This window comes from Nelumbo nucifera, chromosome 2 (genome assembly GCF_055504915.1).
Source record: "Nelumbo nucifera cultivar China Antique chromosome 2, China Antique-T2T, whole genome shotgun sequence".
In the NCBI taxonomy this organism is placed as follows: Eukaryota; Viridiplantae; Streptophyta; class Magnoliopsida; order Proteales; family Nelumbonaceae; genus Nelumbo; species Nelumbo nucifera.
Window position 1 is genome coordinate 113,380,581 of NC_142650.1, and position 20,762 is coordinate 113,401,342.

The following is a 20,762-nucleotide window of genomic DNA, read 5'->3' on the forward strand; positions in this document are numbered from 1 at the left end:
TAACTTAGTAACAAGATAAGATAAGAGCAATAGAATAAGATAAGAACAAGCAAGATGATCTAATCTAATCTGGCGGTGGGTCAGGTTCCTGTTGCTGCCGGCGGCGATGGTACGTCTTTCCGAGGAATGCGTCCATAACATTACTCCCCTCTTGGACTACGAGCTTGTCCTCAAGCTCAAACTCCGGATATGTGGCTTGAAACTCTGTCAATGGGATCCAGGTGGCTTTGGCCGATGGTAAGCTACACCATTTCACCAAGACTTCAAGAACTCCTTGATTGAAACGAGAGCGGATGACAGCTTTAGGTTGGGGAATCAGTTTGCCATCTTGCAGGGGTGGCAGGGAGGGGACTTGGTCCGGAGGAACACCCATAAATGGTTTTAGCAAGGTGTTGTGGAAGACATCATGAATCCGGCTGGTCTCTGGCAGTTCCAGCTGGTAGGCCACACTGCCAATCCATCGTAGAACCTTGAAGGGCCCATAGGACTTAGGGGTCAGTTTCGGGGCAACTATACTAGGACTAGTAATAGCTGCTCGGAGAAGCTGCTGTTGCTGTTGTTGATCATGTTGTTGCTTCTGCTGCTGCAGTTGTTGCTGTTGTTGGTTGTCTGGCTGCTGTGGCTGAGGGTGTTACTACTGCTGTGGACCAAGAAGAGTCTGTTGCTGCTGCTGTTGTTCGTCAGACGGCTCCGTCAAGTCTAGTCGGAGGCTGTTTGTGGTTACAACCCCTTCTGGATTCCTCTCCCTGTTAGAGAAATACGATTCCAGCAAGCGTCGCAGCTCCCGAACATCGTCTTTGACCTCACGAACCTCCCTGCTGGTTTCTACAAGCCTATGCTCCAGTTCGTGGACCCTGGATGATAGCTGCTGCAGATCTCCCATGACGACCGACTCTGATATGAAGTTGTTGAGGGTCCGAGAATAGGATCTCGTCACGGGTCGGTCCATGGGGAAAACCTCCTGTTTTCCCTTGTTCCTTCCTGTTCGTGATGAACCTATCTTGGCGCCTTTGGTGAATTGTCCAAGAGATCACCAACTCTCCTAACTCACTCTCTGACTGAATAATTTGATATCCTCATTCAATAATGGTGCCTCCTTAAATAAGAGATTACAAGAGTCCTAATCTTAGGGAGTCTCCTTGCTGAATAGGGAGACTTCCAATTCTATCTTGCTAAGGATAAGATAAGCTAATCTTAATCTGATAATAAGATAAACTAATCCTAATCTGATAACAAGATAAACTAATCATAATCTGATAATAAGATAAACTAATCCTAATCTGATAACTTACTAACAAGATAAGATAAGAGCAATAGAATAAGATAAGAACAAGCAAGATGATCTAATCTAATCTGGCGGTGGGTCAGGTTCCTGTTGCTGCCGGCGGCGATGGTACGTCTTTCCGAGGAATGCGTCCATAACATTACTCCCCTCTTGGACTACGAGCTTGTCCTCAAGCTCAAACTCCGGATATGTGGCTTGAAACTCTGTCAATGGGATCCATGTGGTTTTGGCTGATGGTAAGCTACACCATTTCACCAAGACTTCAAGAACTCCTTGATTGAAACGAGAGCGGATGGCAGCTTTAGGTTGGGGAATCAGTTTGCCATCTTGCAGGGGTGGCAGGGAGGGGACTTGATCCGGAGGAACACCCGTAAATGGTTTCAGCAAGGCGATGTGGAAGACATCATGAATCCGGATGGTCTCTGGCAGTTCCAGCTGGTAGGCCACACTGCCAATCCGTCGTAGAACCTTGAAGGGCCCATAGGACTTAGGGGCCAGTTTCGGGGCAACTATACTAGGACTAGTAATAGCTGCTCGGAGAAGCTGTTGTTGCTGTTGTTGATCATGTTGTTGCTTCTGCTGCTGCATTTGTTGCTGTTGTTGGTTGTCTGGTTGCTGTGGCTGAGGGTGTTGCTGCTGCTGTGGACCAAGAAGAGTCTGTTGCTGCTGCTGTTGTTCGCCGGACGGCTCAGTCAAGTCTGGTCGGAGGCTGTTTGTGGTTACAACCCCTTCTGGATTCCTCTCCCTGTTAGAGAAATACGATTCTAGCAAGCGCCGCAGCTCCCGGACATCGTCTTTGACCTCACGAACCTCCCTGCTGGTTTCTACGAGCCTATGCTCTAGTTCGTGGACCCTGGATCATAGCTGCTGCAGATCTCCCAAGATGACCGGCTCTGATACCAAGTTGTTGAGGGCCCGAGAATAGAATCTCGTCACGGGTCGGTTCACGGGGAAAACCTCATGTTTTCCCTTATTCCTTCCTGCTTGTGATGAACCTATCTTGGCGCCTTTGGTGAATTGTCCAAGAGATCACCAACTCTCCTAACTCACTCTCTGACTGAATAATTTGATATCCTCATTCAATAATGGTGTCTCCTTAAATAGGAGATTACAAGAGTCCTAATCTTAGGGAGTCTCCTTGCTGAATAGGAAGACTTCCAATTCTATCTTGCTAAGGATAAGATAAGCTAATCCTAATATGATAATAAGATAAACTAATCCTAATCTGATAATAAGATAAACTAATCCTAATTTGATAACTTACTAACAAGATAAGATAAGAGCAATAGAATAAGATAAGAACAAGCAAGATGATCTAATCTAATCTGGCGGTGGGTCAGGTTCCTGTTGCTGCCGGCGGCAATGGTGCGTCTTTCCGAGGAATGCGTCCATAACATTTGGGTGGGCAAGGACCAAAATACACTTGGTCAAACAATCGGCAAAATGATGAAAATATAAAGGAAAGACTAGATGGGGGCCTCCCCTCGATGAACTGGCGTACTATATACAATGAAGCAGTGGTAATTCATGAGGAATTTTTGGGATTTGATCATTGCCCTTTGGTTCTAGACTTTGAACCCCAACATTGGAAAGGAAGACGCCCATTCAGAGTTGAAGAAGTGTATTGAGGCCTTAAAGAAATGGAACAAAGTCAGTTTTAGTTTAATCCAAGACAGAGTTGAAGCTGCAAAGAGAAAACTGTTGGATTGTATCACTACTTCCAGCAACCAGAAGAAGAAGAAGAAGAAAAAACCTTAAACAACAATTGGAGTTGGAACTGAAACGAGAGGAAGATTTCTGGAGGCAAAAGTGAAGGGTGGATTGGCTTTCTAAGGAAGATAGAAACACAAGCTTCTTCCATTAAACCTCAATTATTTGGAGACAAAAGAACATAATCTTGCGTTTAAGGAACAGTGAAGGTCTTTGGTTAAGTAAGGATTGGGAAATTCAAAATGAAATTATTTAGTTTTTCCAGCAGTTCTAGAAATCATCAACAAGGCCCTGTTTGATGATTAAGTGGTTGTTAAGCATAAGTACTTCTTAACAACCACTTAAGGTTGTTTGGTGACCCACTTACCAATTAACTTATTATGTTTTTAAGCACTTATTGGGGTGAAGATGTTTGATAAGCTACTTTCCCATAAGTGTTTATATTGACACAAATGACAATTTTAGTCCTCACTTCACTCATACATATATACAATGCTTTTCACATGTTATATTATACATTTTAATGAAAAAATGCCACATCATGACAACCGAGAAACCATGTGGACCTAATTAATAATAATAATAATAATAATAATAATAATAATAATAATAATAATAATAATAATAACAACAACAACAACAACAACAACAACAACAACAAATAATAACAAATAATAAATATTATTGATAAATAATAATAATAATAATAATAATAATAATAATAATAAATAATAATACATTTTTCTGCATGATTTTTAACAAAAAAATGGATTTCTCATATGAAACCAAAATATTTTTGAATCATACAAAAAAAAAACATCAAACATGGAGGGGAGGAGTTGGGCGAACTAACCTCCTTGTTGTCGGTGGCTAGAGAATAGAGATGTATTCTACTTGAATAGGCCTTTGGTCCGAATGTGTAAATCAACAAGGCCAAATAAAGGTTGTATTCTACTTGAAATTATTTTTTCCATTTATAGTTTTAAGCATTAATGCTCTATTATATTGTTCTTTCGGGGTAAGGTCTATTCCCCCATCCTTTCTTATTAATTAATAAATTTTCTTTTTAAAAAGAATACATAACATTAGAGAATAGAGATGTATCCAAATGCTTTCTATAAATTTTTATATTTTCTAATAATTTTTATGTTTATATATTTTTTTAAAATTTTTTTATTACTTAATTATAAAATCACGAGTTGACTGGTTTGACCTAAAATATTGAATATTTAACCCATCACCAAAAGTGGATGGGTTATCATTAATAAAATACTTCTTATTCATCATACTAATTTTTGTTTAATATGATGTATATATAATATTAAGGGAAAATTCTTGATCAGTACCTTGAACTTTAGGGATTGTCTCAAGTCAGTCCTAGAACATCAAAATGTGTTTATGTAGTACTTGAACTTTTAAAATGTGTTTAATAGGTCCATGCTGTTAACAGTCTGTCAGTTATCTGTATCACATGATGACATGTACCACTTAAAACTTTTAAAAATGTCAAAACTACCCTTCGAAAGAAGACACTGTTCATTGTCTTTTACCTTGAAACTGAAACGTTTCTTTCTTCATTTCCTCCCAATTTCGCCACTTCCCAGTTCTTTCTACCTTGAAAATGGGAGGACATGTTCATTGCCATCGTTGTCTTGTTGGTTTGGGTTGAAATTGAGGGCAGCGGCGTGTTTCACACATGGTTAAATTTCAATGCAGGTTGGTTGATTAGTCTAAGTTTATCCCGTCCCCGAGCCCAATAAACCGAGTGAGTTAAATTAATAGGTTGGATGAATTGGGCTTGACATCGGAGTTAGTCCAGCATCAAGCCTTAGGCCCAATTCTAATTTTCACTTGTTCCATTCCAATCCATTGGCAACAAAACTTTAAAGTCTAAACCAAGGTTTTTAAAACCGACCTGGACAATAAACCAGTCAGGGGTTCGATTCCCGGGTCGAACGTTCCCATAGTTCGAACCAAACGGATGGCCTGTTTTGACAAAAAAAAATAAAAAATAAATTAAAAAAAAGCTGACCAAACCGTTGAATGGTTCGAATGCCTGGGTCAACGGTTTATTGACCAAATCAACGGTTTTGGGGGAAAAAACGGTTCTAAGGTAAAACGAAACCGGTCACCTGACCAGTTCCCGATTTTTCCAATCCAGTCCGGTTTTGAAAACCATGGTTTAAACCACACTAGGATTCTACTTTTTTTTTAACTTTTTTTCTCAATAAGAAATTTTGGAGCCGAACGTTAAACAAGTAGTAACAAGATAGTCGAGCAACGTCCGCATTTGTTGGCCTTGGGCCATGACTGTCACTAAGAAGCAAGAATACCACCAAGACTGGTTTCTTCATGATCGTCAGTAACCGGTAATCTATCATTCCACAAGTCAAAAAATAAGATTGTTTGGAATTAAGGCAAAATCACAACATAGTTTACTAGAATCAAGATTTAAATGGAAGGAGTTTTGTTTAAATTGGTTTATGTGGATGTGGCAGATAAAGAAAATTTGGTGACATCTAATGGGTAGTTTTGACATTTCTAAAATTAACTGATGGACTATTAATGGCAGGGACCAATTAGACACATTTTGACATCGGAGTTAGTCTAGCATCAAGCCTTAGGCCCAATTCCGACTTTCACTTGTTCCAAACTTCCAATCCATTGGCAACAAAACTTTAAAGTCTAAACCAAGGTTTTTAAAACTGACCTGGACAACAAACTAGTCAAGGGTTCGGTTCCCGGGTTGAATGATCCCATCGTTCGAACCAAACGGATGGCCTGTTCTGACAAAAAATAAAAAAAAAATTAATAAAAGTAAAAAAAGAAAGCCGACCAAACCGTTCGACCGCCTGGGTCAGCGGTTTATTGATCAAATCAACGGTTTTGGGGGAAATAACTGTTTTGGGGTAAAATGGAACCGGTCACCTGACCAGTTCCTGATTTTTTCGGTCTGGTCTGATTTTGAAAACCATGGTTTAAACCACACTAGGATTCTACTTTTTTTTTTAACTTTTTTTCTCAATAAGAAATTTTGGAGCTGAAAGTTAAACAAGTAGTAGCAAGATAGTCGAGTAGCGTCTGCATTTGTTGGCCTTGGGCCTCGACTGTCACTAAGAAGCAAGAATACCACCAAGACTGGTTTCTTTATGATCGTCAGTAACCGGTAATCTATCATTCCACAAGTCAGAAAATAAGATTGTTTGGAATTAAGGCAAAATGACAACATAGTTTACTAGAATCAAGATTTAAACGGAAGGAGTTTTGTTTAAATTGGTTTATGTGGATGTAGCAGATAAAGAAAATTTAGTGACATCTAATGGGTTTTTTGACATTTCCAAATCTAATTGATGGATTGTTAATGGCAGGGACCTATTAGACACATTGTCACAAGTTAGTCCAGCATCAAGCCTTAGGCCCAATTCTGACTTTGACTTATTCCAAACTTCCAATCCATTGGCAACAAAACTTTAAAGTCTAAGCCAATGTTTTTAAAACCAACCTGGACAACAAACCGATCAGGGATTCGGTTCACGGGTCGAATGGTCCCATCGTTCGAACCAAACGGATGGCCTGTTCTGACAAAAAAGAAAAAAAATTAATAAAAATAAAAAAATAAGCCGACCAAACCGTTGAATGGTTCAAACAGTTCGACCGCCTGGGTCAGCTGTTTATTGACCAAATCAACGGTTTTGGGGGAAATAACGGTTCTGAGGTAAAACGAAACCGGTCACCTGACTAGTTCCCGATTTTTCCAGTCCGGTCTGGTTTTTAAAACCATGGTTTAAACCACACTAGGATTCTACTTTTTTTTTTTAACTTTTTTTCTCAATAAGAAATTTTGGAGACGAAAGTTAAACAAGTAGTAACAAGATAGTCGAGTAGCGTCTGCATTTGTTGGCCTTGGGCATCGACTGTCAGTAAGAAGCAAGAATACCACCAAGATTGGTTTCTTCATGATCGTTAGTAACCGGTAATCTATCATTCCACAAGTCAGAAAATAAGATTATTTGGAATTAAGGTAAAATGACAACATAGTTTACTAGAATCAAGATTTAAACGGAAGGAGTTTTGTTTAAATTGGTTTATGTGGATGTGGCAGATAAAGAAAATTTGGTGACATCTAATGGGTAGTTTTGACATTTCCAAAATTAACTGATGGACTGTCAATGGTAGGGACCTATTAGACACATTTTGACATCATAGTTAGTCTAGCATCCAGCCTTAGGCCCAATTCTGACTTTCACTTATTCCAAACTTCCAATCCATTGGCAACAAAACTTTAAAGTCTAAGCCAATGTTTTTAAAACCGACCTAGATAACAAACCAGTCAGGGGTTCGGTTCTCGGGTTGAACGGTCCCATCTCGAACCAAACAGATGGCCTGTTCTGACAAAAAATAAAAAAATAAAAGCCAACCAAACCGTTGAATGGTTCAAACGGATCGACCGCCTGGGTCAGCGGTTTATTGACCAAATCAACAGTTTTGGGGGAAATAACGGTTCTGGGGTAAAACGAAACCGGTCACCTGACCAGTTCCCGATTTTTCCGGTCTGGTCTGGTTTTTAAAACCATGGTATAAACCACACTAGGATTCTACTTTTTTTTTAACTTTTTTTCTCAGTAAGAAATATTGGAGACGAAAGTTAAACAAGTAGTAACAAGATAGTCGAGTAGCGTCCGCATTTGTTGGCCTTGGGCATCGACTGTCAGTAAGAAGCAAGAATACCACCAAGACTGGTTTCTTCATGATCGTTAGTAACCGGTAATCTATCATTCCACAAGTCAGAAAATAAGATTGTTTGGAATTAAGGCAAAATGACAACATAGTTTACTAGAATCAATATTTAAACGGAAGGAATTTTGTTTAAATTGGTTTATGTGGATGTGGTAGATAAAGAAAATTTGGTGACATCTAATGGGTAGTTTTGACATTTCCAAAATTAACTGATGGACTGTTAATGGCAGGGACCTATTAGACACATTTTGACATCGGAGTTAGTTTAGCATCAAGCCTTAGGCCCAATTCTGACTTTCACTTGTTCCAAACTTACAATCCATTGGCAAAGTCTAAGTCAAGGTTTTTAAAACCGACCTGGACAACAAATCGGTCAGGGGTTCGGTTCCCGGGTCGAACGGTCCCATTGTTCGAACCAAACGGATGGCCTGTTCTGACAAAAAATAAAAAAAAAATTAATAAAAATGAAAAATAAAAGCCGACCAAACTGTTGAATGGTTCGAACGGTTTGACCGCCTGGGTCAGCGATTTATTGACCAAATCAACGGTTCTGGGGTAAAACGAAACCGGTCACCTGACCAGTTCCCGATTTTTTCGGTCCGGTCCGGTTTCGAAAACCATGGTTTAAACCACACTAGGATTCTACTTTTTTTTTAACTTTTTTTCTCAGTAAGAAATTTTGGAGCCAAAAGTTAAACAAGTAGTAACAAGATTGTCGACCAGTGTCCGCATTTGTTGGCCTTGGGCCTTGACTGTCACTAAGAAGCAAGAATACCACCAAGACTAGTTTCTTCATGATCGTCAGTAACCGGTAATCTATCATTCCACAAGTCAGAAAATAAGATTGTTTGGAATTAAGGCAAAATGACAACATAGTTTACTAGAATCAAGGTTTAAACTGAAGAAATTTTGTTTAAATTGGTTTATGTGGATGTGGCAGATAAAGAAAAGTTGGTGAGATCTAATGGGTAGTTTTGACATTTCCAAAATTAACTGATGGACTGTCAATGGCAGGGACCTATTAGACACATTTTGACATCGGAGTTAGTCCAGCATCAAGCCTTAGGCCCAATTCTGACTTTCACTTGTTCCAAACTTCCAATCCATTGGCAACAAAACTTTAAAGTCTAAACCAAGGTTTTTAAAACCGACTTGGACAACAAACTGGTCAAGGGTTCGGTTCTCGGGTCGAACGGTCCCATCGTTCGAACCAAACGGATGGCCTGTTCTGACAAAAAATAAAAAAATTTAATAAAAATAAAAAAATAAAAGCTGACCAAACCGTTGAATGGTTCGAACGGTTCGACTGCCTGGGCCAGCGGTTTATTGACCAAATCAACGGTTTTGGGGGAAATAACGGTTCTGGGGTAAAACAGAACTGATCACCTGACCAGTTCCTGATTTTTCTGGTCCGGTCCGATTTTGAAAACCATGGTTTAAACCACACTAGGATTCTACTTTTTTTTTTATCTTTTTTCTCAATAAGAAATTTTGGAGCCAAAAGTTAAACAAGTAGTAACAAGATATTCGAGCAGCGTCCACATTTGTTGGCCTTGGGCCTCGACTGTCACTAAGAAGCAAGAATACCACCAAGACTGGTTTCTTCATGATCGTCTGTAACCGGTAATCTATCATTCCACAAGTCAGAAAATAAGATTGTTTGGAATTAAGGCAAAATGACAACATAGTTTACTAGAATCAAGATTTAAATGGAAGGAATTTTGTTTAAATTGGTTTATGTGGATGTGTCAGATAAAGAAAATTTGATGACATCTAATGGGTAGTTTTGACATTTCCAAAATTAACTGATGGACTGTCAATGACAGGGACCTATTAAACACATTTTGACATCGGAGTTAGTTCAACATCAAGCCTTAGGCCCAATTCTGACTTTCACTTGTTCCAAATTTCCAATCCATTGGCAACAAAACTTTAAAGTCTAAACCAATGTTTTTAAAACCGACCTGAACAAACAAACTGGTCAAGGGTTCGGTTCTCGAGTTGAACGGTCTTATCATTCGAACCAAATGGATGGCCTGTTCTGACAAAAAATAAAAAAAAAATTAATAAAAATAAAAAAATAAAAGCCGAACAAACCGTTGAATGGTTCGAACGGTTCGACTAATGGACTGTTAATGGCAGGGACCTATTAGACACATTTTGAAAGTTTAGGTACTGCATAGACACATTTTGAAGTTCGGAGACTGACTTGAGATAGCCCATAAAGTTCAAGTACTGGTGATCAAGAATTTTCCCTAATATTAAAGATGTGTCCAAATGTTTTTAAAAAAAGATATTTTTTATATTTTTATTATTTTATTACGACTTAATGGGTTAACCCATTTTTATCTTTTTTAAAATTTGTATTCTATTTCCATTATTAACAAATATAATTCTATTTATCACACTTATTTTTGTTTAACATAATGAATACATAATGCTAAAAATGTATCCAAATGTTTTCTATAATTTTTTGTATTTTTTAATAACTTTTTTGTTTTTATCTTTTTTTAAATTTTTTTATTGCATAACTATAAAATATTAGGTTCCATAAGCCATAGGGAAAAAACAACACCTTCTGCTCTCAGAAAATTAAAGAAGTAGAAATCATGTCAAATTAACATGACAATTTAAAAAACAAGTGAAATCCAATAAAGTGAGCTAAAAATATAAGAAAATAAAAAAAGTAATACTAAACATTAAGCATCGCAGCAACATTTTTTTTGGGGGACGTACCCAATATTAGAACTGTCAATTAAATTAACAAATCAAATAACCAATCAATTTTTTTTTGAATAAAATCAACTGCCTAATTTCTAAAATTAACCAAAGATAGTAAATCCTATATACATTTACCACTGCTTAGAAGCTCTTACATACATCTACTACTAGTTGAAGCAAATAAAGCAAATAAGAGGCACAACAAACACTGCTTGAGATGATGAAACTTCCAAAGCTGAAGTTATTGCCCGTACCATATGCAGGTTATCATCTCAAAAATTGGAGAAAAATGGGTTATTTTTGAGTAAATAATTTCTAAGCAACAAGAGAACAAAATAAAGATTATACCATTAAATAAAAATCTATGTAGGAGCCAAGTTGCATACCTAAACCATGGGACTCCATCAAGTAAATCCAATTCCAATTTCTGATCCATAGGCATGGATTTTATAGCCATGAATTCTTAGGGGCGTTCTTTTTTCGGATTTTGAGAGGAAGGAAAATTGGTCTATGAGATTTTAGTTCTTATTGACCAAGAATCATATGTTCTTTTTTCAAATTTATATGGGGACCAGGGAAAGTTTATTCCGGGTAAGTGATACCCATCTCCTAGGTGGGTAAATAACTTTCCCACCTAGGGGAAAAGTTGCAACACTTGAATGGGACAAAAATGTCCTTTTTAATAATGGATTTTTATGGCTAAAATAGTCATTGCCTTATTTACATGAGAAATAAAAGAACATGGGTAAATACACTTACCTGGGTAAGTATTTCCTAAGAAAAACTTACTCAAATAACTGCATTTACCCGAATAAGTAACTTACCGAAAAATGAACGAGGCCTTAAGAAAAAAACATTCAAAACCCTATGGATTAGGTTTTCAATGAAGTCATACCCAAAAATATTATAAGAACACAAAAGCCTACAACAATGAAAAACAAGCATTATAAATAAATCAAGAGAAAAAATATCATTTATGAATAAAAATACAAACGAAAATATTAAGCCTATATATCTAATGGTGAACTGGACAACTTTGCTAAGATAAAGGTTAATAAAACCAGACAAAGCACACCTAAAAAGAAGAAAATTATGCAATGCCTCCACTCAAATTCCCACTCTTCCTTTGGAGAATAAAATAAAAGCTTATTGGGGCCATTCATTTCTAGTAGGCATTTACTTCTACTTCAACCCAAAGGGATAAACATAATTTCTCTTTATGAAACTTCAAAAATAGGCTAACAAACTCATCATCATCATCATCACACACATAAAAAACAAATCTAATAGGGATAAACCATTTTCTGTTGATAATAATATGATCTTGACCATCTACTCTTATGAATTTAATGTCTTAATAACCATATATAATATTAAAGTGAAAATAATGGTAGAACAATTATCAAAAATTCTGGCCCATCACGATGCTGATCCAAACTTTTTACTAAGGCTAAATTCATTTATCAAAGAACCCTGGTCTATGGTTTTTAAAACCAGATCAGACCGGACGGTCAGACTGGAAAACCGGAAACCGGTCATCTGACCGGTTCTATTTTCCCCCAAAATCATTAATTTTGGTCAGCAAATTGCTGAATTGGCCAGTTAATCGGTTTTGACTGTTTTTTAATTTTTTTTTTTATCTTTTTATCAGAATAAGCCAACCATTTGAACCAGTAACCAAACGCCTGACCGGTTCAATTTTAAAAACCATGCCCTGGTCTGCCACACAGGAGAAGACACATGTAAGATGACTATAAACCCAACTCCAAAGCTACTTAAGGCACTAATATATCACGATGAGATTAGCACCAGCTAAGATTAATTAAGGAATGATATTACTTTTGAACCTTACAAGCTGGTCCTAACCTCAAATTGAGTTCACTTTTGCTACGACAGTGTCATAGTGCAGGGCTAAAACAAAAAATTAAGACCTTTGATTTATTGTTGTGGCCCCCACCAATATGTCAGTTTATTTAATTCCAGGTAGGGCCACATCTCTAAATCAATCGAAGGTTTTGATTTTGTTGTTTCAGCGCATCCTTACAACACTGCCGTAGTTAGGGGTGTCAATTGGATTAGTTTTGATCCAATCCAATTCAGTCCGATGTGAGTCCATTATAAATGGATCAGGTTCAATTCAATCCAATGAATGCTTTGTACTAATTTGATTTGATCTAATTCAATGTTTGGATCGTTCAATTTATTTAAATTCGTCTTGATTTAGATTGGTTTCAACACAAATTTGGTTCATTGGCACATATACTCTTATCTTATATCAATGAATCAGATATTGACTTAATCCAACCCAATCTAATATAAATTTGTTACGGATGGACCAGGTCCAATCCAATCTAATAAATATTTTGGATCAGATTGACCCAATCCAATAAGTCTTACTGTTCCATCCAATCCATTCAAATTGATTTTAGGCTGGGCGGGGTCCAATCCAAAACCAATCCATTGACACCATTAACCGTAGTAAATGTGGTTTGCGAACTTAATTGGTTTAGTTTGGCCTATCCTTTAGCGAAGTTGCATCTTTCCTCTGATTTTATTTACATAAGGTGGTCCTATCCTATCCAGTGAGTGAGAAAATTTTGGCTTAGAAAAGTTTGACAAATTTGGGCATGACTCAACCTCAGCTTAGGGCTGAAGTGGTTGAACTGAATCATTTACTACTTTCTCTTTTAGTTTTTAATAGTTAGTCAACTTCAGTTTTCAGCCATCAAGGAGCTCACAACCTCCTTAAACGATTCAGGCCATAGCCACTTCACCTATTACAAGAATATATGCGCATTGTGATCTTAACAGAGAGTGGGGAAACAAAGTCATTTCTTTACAAACCTATTATATTTAAGTCTTTCTCAAAATAAACATATTCATTTCTTTACAAAAATGTGGATATCCCTAATTTCACTGCCCAAATCAAATAGAAAACCGGGCTCAAAGATTTTTAGGGAGATGTCGGTACTTATTTTTTTATTTTTTTTCAAATCCGGTTTAGGGGCAGTTTAAGGTTCCTCCATCCCATGAACCGGTCAAACCCCGATACACCCTCTGTAGGGGTATATAAAAATGCTCCTGATACGGGCCAATACATATGAACCTTGAAAATGATTAGGAAATTGTTAGGAAGCTGAAGTTAGGTTGATTACTATACCCAAATATCTTATTATGTAATCGAAGGCAAAATACTTTGTATGTCCAACTGTCTATCCATGTGAGAGTTTTTGGAAGCTATGTCTGACCAAACAATCCACACAAATGGCCTAATTTTCATGTCAAATGTGTCATTACTTATTTAGCACTTGGGTGGAAAGAAATTCCATCCAAATTGTCAATGTCGTAGAGAATCTGATTTATTCACACATTAGAAGCTCCTGATCCACGTAAGTTTCATTTGAATCTGTTTTTGGCACATGGGATTCCATGCCCCCTATCTGGATTTAGGTTGCATTTGGCATTCCACACAAATGTCACTTTTTTGCTGTAAAAATGCCCTTTTAATTACAAAAAGGAGATAAATCTTAAAATATAGAATGCCAAATGCAGCCTTAGTCCCAGTTTGGAAGCACTTATTTTAAGGGTGGGATTGTACAAAAAAGCGCTTAATTCAAAAATAATTGTTTAAAATTCAAATAAAAAAAATGAACTTCTTTTAAGTGCTAATATTAGAATATGTGATTATTTTTTAAGTGGTGGGGTCACACAAAAAGCCCAAAATAAGTGCTTAATTGCGTGTGGGAATAAGTCAGAAAAAAGCAACAAAAAAAAAACAGAAAAAAGGGCAGTCAGGTCAAATGAAAAAATCACTTATTTCAAAAATAAGTGCTTAAAATTCAAGCCCAAAAATTGAATTCTTTTATTGGAGAAGTGCTCTTCCTTCGTTTTTCATTTCATCTCTGTCCCCCAACTTTTACCGTATTGCCCCCAATGAAACACAACTATGGGGGGAAACCTTTTTTTTTTCAACCGATCAAGTTCAATCTACCTAGATTTTCTCTTTTTGTTTTTGTTTTTTCTTCCTTTGATTTTCCATTTTCAATTTATTTGAAGTAAACATTCAGCATATGGTTTAATGTTACGGGAGTCATGAGGCCCTGTTTGATTGAATAAGCATTTATAAGATAAACAGCTCATTACACACTCAATATAAAAAAAGTGCTTATTTTGAAAATAAGAACATTAGGCCCTGTTTGATTTGTGGGAATAGGGGTCTGGAATCGGAATCGGAATTCATCTATTTGATTGGATGGAATTGGAATTCCATTTCTATTCCTGGTGGAATGGCATTCCCCATTTGAAGGAATGACCATTCTCTCCCCTTCCCTTGAGAATGAGATCCCATTCCTATTGATTCCAATTCTCATTCTCATTCCCATTTTTATCTGAACCAAACAGATTATGGAAATAGACCATTGGAAAACCAAATGGAAGTAATTGTCTAATAAGCACTACATAAGGTGTTCGGATCTTATCTCCTACCCACACCTACCCATGTTCTCAATGTATAGATGTAGTGTCCTGTAAGTATAAGTGGGTAGGATTCTTGTGGGTTTGTGGATAGGAAATCCCTATTGCTACATAAGCACTTATAAGCAAATAATTCCCAAACATTCCCTTATACACACACAATTCTCTCTCTCTCTCTCTCTGGATAGAAGCAGAAGTGGAGAGGAAGATATATCTGATCACATATTCACATTAAGTTGGCATACGGCTTTGCTGAATTGGGTTGAGTTCTTGGTAGCAGACAGGCCATGTTATTCGCTTTCTATTGGCTTCTTCTTCAACAACATTGGTTTGGTTTCATATTTCATATTGTCTCTTAGTTTAGGTTTACAAGATTAGTCTCTAAATCTAGGATCCCTGACTTTTTCCCACATCCCATATGGCCATATGCCATGTGTCGGTACCTGTGACAAGGTTCGACATACCACACCAGGAGGAAGGTTACCCTTTCCAAACTCTTTCATGGGATGATGGGTCTTCTTCTTCCTTTCCTTTTTGTTGTTTATGCAAGTTATAATTCAATTACAGATATTCATATGTGTTCTACATTTTCCATGATAGGGAGGTAAATGCAATGGTACGTGGCTGAGAGATATCTGGTGATTGGGCACCAAATCAACTTCTATTGACCTGCTTCCATAATTCTCACCAGGGAGCAGGTCCAGAGTGCAGCCACAGAGACCAAATCTTACTCCTGGATTTACTCATTGTAAAAATTCTCCAGCATTCTCCAGTTTCAGTGGAAGATACACACTGTCCTCACTGCATTCCTAGTAACTCTAAAAACACAACCACAAATCTTCCTTGAGGATTACAGAAGTTCTTGTAACAGGAGATTTAGTACTTGAGAGTTGAGATATCACCCTTTTAAGAGGCTATTAGTAACACAAAGACATCAAAATTATCAAGGACTCAACATGAGATAAATATAGTAGACTAACAGATACAGATTATACAAGGTATTAGCCATTCCATTTTACATTTGAGTTGTATCAAATCTGTATAACAAATTCTGTTTTTATCTGTGCCATCATATGGTCTGGTCTGTTATGAACATGCAATGAACTTGCCACCTTTCAACTGTTTGTTATTTTCTCTTGTTCCTTTGCTTTTTATATTTTACTCAGCAAAGCAGCATCATCTCCCACTCCAACTTTCTTCAAAAAATAAAAGATTTTTGTTGCAAATTCTGATAATTTTAACAAGGTAACAAGTCTTTCAGTTCAGTCACTTCAGCATTTCAGCGTTTATCAATAAAAGTTTTTTACCCTACAAAGGCTACAACATTGATGTTACAGTTATTTAAATGCAGTGACCAAAAAATTCATGTCAGTCAAACATCCTCTAAGAACATTGGTTCTGATGATTCATCGCCCATGACCATGAGAAGTTGTTAAATGTTATTAGTCTTTTTATGGGTTACGTTCTCAGAGTGGAATGAGAAAGGAAAAAACAAGGAAAATGATATTAATCGATTGTTTTTTGTTTCTCCATTTCTTTTCTCAGTGGAATTTTGAAGTTCTTGTTTTGTCTTCCTCTGGTTTGATCTTCATCTTCACAGTAAGCATGGTTGAGAAAATAGGAGGGTAGGATGGTCATTTGAGAAAATATCATATGAGCTGTTAATCATTCTCTAGGAGCTAGAGATTGCCTTCCATAAAAGATAAATCTGGACCATGTTTAACAGGTTTTCATTTTGACAAATTTACATGGGAGTTAGAATTCAGTCACAAGAGATCTTGAAGACCCAGGTTTCTTTCTTTTCTCTTTTTGGGTTTTCTTCTGCAGGGCCTTCGCTCTCTCTTCTTAATTTATTTCCTCTGTCTTCACAATCGGAACCAGTAGAAAAAGTGGGTTTTGAATAATCCTTTTTTAAGATATACGATCTGTCTTCTTCTTCCATCTTGTGGTAAGATTGGATTTTTTTTCCTGTTTGCAGTAGGCTCTGACTTCTTTTAATGACTGTTAGCTGCAACTAACCTTAATCAGGTGTTTTAGTTTTGTAATTCTGTGGGGCTTTCCCTGGAGGAAATTTTGTTTTAAGAAATGGAATTTGTCGCTTTTTATTGAATCAAGGAGTTGGTTTTTTACATTATTTTATTAATTGAGGTGTTCGGGGCATGAGATGGGTTGTTTGTGATAAATCCTTCTTGGAGAAAATTTTGATGAGGGTTTTGTTCTGCAAGTCCCACTGCCCTTCTTTCATTTGTTTCTGCAAGCCCCCTCCTCGTCTCCTCTGTCCTTCCCCATTAAAATTGGACGACTCCCCACATGTTCCTTCACCTGTATCTCCAGTTCCTGATGCTGTGGTTCAGCCATTTAATGGGTCGATTGAATTCAATGATGAGAGATTAGATGGAGAACAACAAGCTGAGAATTTCCCAAAAAGTAACCTCAAGAAGCCTTCTTCGGGGCCAGATGCACCAAAAGAGGTTGAAAAGGCGAGGGTGCAGTGGATGGATTTCTTAGGGAAGGAGCTGGTTGAGGTCAAGGAATTCGAACCTAGGTGGGTTTTTTCTCTGTATTGTTTTATTGATTGAATGCTCGTTTCAACTTGGACATTCTTTCACATGATTGATGCTTGAAGGGCAGTGTTTTTTTAGTGATGATTATAAGTTTATAGAGGAGTAAGACTGAGCATAATTGGATTCTTCATGTTTGAATCTTGCAAAATGTATCCTCTTATCCAGAAGTCTATTTAATGACATAGTATATCTGATCATTATGTGTTTACTGGTTAATAAATGTTTATGATTTTTTTTGTTTTTTTTATAAATGACCAGAAGCAGTTATATTTGAGCAAGAAAAATGAATTGACAAATTTATATTAGAGGAAAGACGTTAAGATCATGACGGACAAAGGGTTTAGGTAATGGTATCCTTGAGATAAAAATGCAGATTGTATTCTTCCATAGCTGCAGAAATTATAATGAGATTTGCACTTGGTTCTTCTTGGCATGTGGCTTGAATGTTACACTGTTCCTTGTGCCGATTTGAGCTGATATTCTTTTATTTGAACAGAAGTTCCACTGGTTAACTTGGAAGATCTGAGCTGAGTGCTCTGATAGGTCCAACCTCATCTGATGTTGCAAAAAGTAAAAAGATAAAAATGTGGAATGTACCAAATCGCAGCACAACTAAGTTGGGTTCGTTTTCTGCTTTTGGGTTCATAATGGAAATGTTGGTTTTACTGGGGGTTAGTTTGATTGCCAGAACTGGAATTAAGCAAATGTTTATTCATTAAGATAGGTTAAGGTCATTAGTGAAGTCATGATTCTATAAATCAACAATTAAATAGCATGAATTCCAGGTTTCTCTTTTAGTGTTATTTCATTTTCCTTTTTTTCTATCTTGAGGGTTCAAGGTTTATCAACAGGAATGACACAGTGATCTTAGGGCCCGTTTGGTTTGTGGGAATAGGGGTCTGGAATCAGAATCGGCCAACTGTTTAGTTGGGCAGAATCGGAATCCCATTCCCAGTCCTGGTGGAATGGCATTCCCCCATTTGAGGGAATGGCCATTCCCTCCTCCTCCCTTGGGAATGAAATTCCATTCCATCTGATTTCAATTCCCATTCCGGTTCTTCTGAACCAAACAGACTATGGGAATAGACCATTCGCTTCCGATTCCGGTTCCGACTGTGAACCAAATGGACCCTTATTCTTTTTGTTTCACAGTCTTATTAGTTATTATCCTGTAAGACGTTAAGTCAAACAGTTTTGATTGTCCTTAGGCTCAGTTTGGAAAGAGTACAAGTGTAAATATGTACAGTGCAAATACATACAAAATATATGGTTTTGCGCTCTACATATTTGTATTTGTACTCCTTCCAAATTGAGCCTTAGGAATAATGCCTAGCAACCTGGAAATGTTGAAGATCTTCCAACACTTCTGATAGGAAGAAAAACACTACCATAGAGCCATTCTCCATCCACAAATAAATTCTCCTGTTTGCAACTTTAAGGGCTATAGAAGTTGGAAAATGCTTTGCAGGAATAAGAAATTCTGCTAACTAATGCTGGTCATTGTCTTTTTCTGTCAACAGGCAACCACCTAACCACATACTTATAAAAAGGTCATTCATTACCCAATGTTGCTCCCTGTTATCTGGGGCCTTGGGAGGGGTGGATATTTTGCAGACACTATAATGTGTTTCTGGTTTCTGTTATCCCTGTCAAACCATTCTGCCCTCATGTAGCTGTGTTTTTTCCATTTTGTATCTTGTTTTCTGTTATGGATTTCTTCTCCTGCCATTCAACTCTTCTGTTGTGTTTTTGTCGCCCTTTTCCAAAGTAAATTATTTGATGTTCATTTGTGCAATCAAGTGACAAAAGAATATGTTGTTATGGATCCTAAATGAGATCTATGGCTGGTTATTGATTTTTTTTTCATTGATTGATAAAGGAGATTGTTATTTTCTATTTCTATTTCTTTCCTTTCATTTTTTTTAAGTTTGGAATTCTAAGCAAATGCAATTCATGATATTGATATTTTAGTTAAATACTAGCACATATATATGTTTTCATAATTGATTGAAAGGAAAGAGGAAAAAAAGATTCTGCTCCTTATTGTTCTATCAAGTGGTTCCTTGTTGCCTATTGTGAAAAATACAGTATTAGTATTATATATTTATAAAAAAAAAACTATTATGACCAGTTGAAGGATGAAATTTTGATCTTCATACATATATTGAATGTGTATTTTTAAATTGGTCAGCTCGTATATGGATTATTAATAAAGTTTTTTTTTTCTGTAGTTAGACCATATAAGGAATTTATTATTATGGGCACCGCCTGTTCTTCCACCAAAATTAGCAATTCAATCAATTTATCATTATCATGCTGGCAAGTACTAGCATCTGATTTCTTTTTATTGTTCCCTCTATTTTTGCACAGTGAATCAGGAAATTCAGATGACGAAGGTGAAGCTAGTCAAGGCTGTGTTTGTGTTATTCAGTGAACCCTGTCCTCCCATCTCCCCTTGTTTTTATGTCCTGCACCAGCTACAGCATCAACAGGGAATTGGGACCTACTAGCCCAAATGGTTGTTTTTCCTGGTCTTCTGTCTATTTTTTGATCTCAACTTGGTTTCTTTCATCTACAAGGATTGGATTTATAGTTCTGCACTGAGGTCATATGATTTCATGAGTTCTCTCTTTCTAACTGGTTTGCCATTATCTGCATTAGGAATCTTGAAGTTCTGGGGAAAATGCCTTTATAAGGAAAATATCATTTTTTTTTGTTTTAAATCTCTGTAATTGACTCCTGACTGACTGAAAAACTTGTGTAATTTCACACCAACTCAAATCAAAATCAATGAACAATTGTTTGTCTATTACCTGTTAGGCTGCCTTCTGTCCTGTGAAAGTAGCAGATTAAATTCTGGTTGAAGCTTTTGAGTCCATTCCTAACTGCACCTGAGCATACTGCACTCGCCAAAACACAATAAGATTTATCTTAAATTTTTGTTTTTCAGTGGATTAGGAAAAAAAGAGCAGAAGGATTCAAGTTGGAGTCAAATTGCAGGAGTGGTCTTCATGAAACAATGTGCAAAGTTCTCCATTAAGTTTCTTAATAGTGCACCATAAACCATGCTTCTAAGAGAATCTGATGCAGGTTTTAATGCTGCATCGCACCTCAAGACCTTCCCATGTGGCATTTATCCATGAGAAATCATGGATAAGTTTATCTATCAAGTTTCTTATTTTTAACATTGCTTATTATTATTATTACCATTGCCAAAAATCCAAATAAACTCCCATCAAATGTTTAACTATTTTGTGTTTTCTTTTTTAAAT

General features: G+C 36.8%; 1 non-coding gene across 2 annotated transcripts; it reads left to right on the top strand.

Annotated features, from left to right (window-relative positions):
• Nucleotides 1–15,083: 15,083 nt before the first annotated feature.
• On the top strand, nt 15,084–20,304 carry LOC104611149 (uncharacterized). 2 transcript variants are annotated; one of them, XR_016081917.1, is made up of 3 exons: nt 15,240–15,254; nt 15,527–17,471; nt 19,861–20,304. It is a non-coding gene; the product is annotated as an uncharacterized LOC104611149 (transcript). The 2 variants fall into 2 exon arrangements; XR_016081916.1 differs by having other exon boundaries at nt 15,084–17,471.
• The last annotated feature ends 458 nt before the right edge of the window (nt 20,305–20,762 follow it).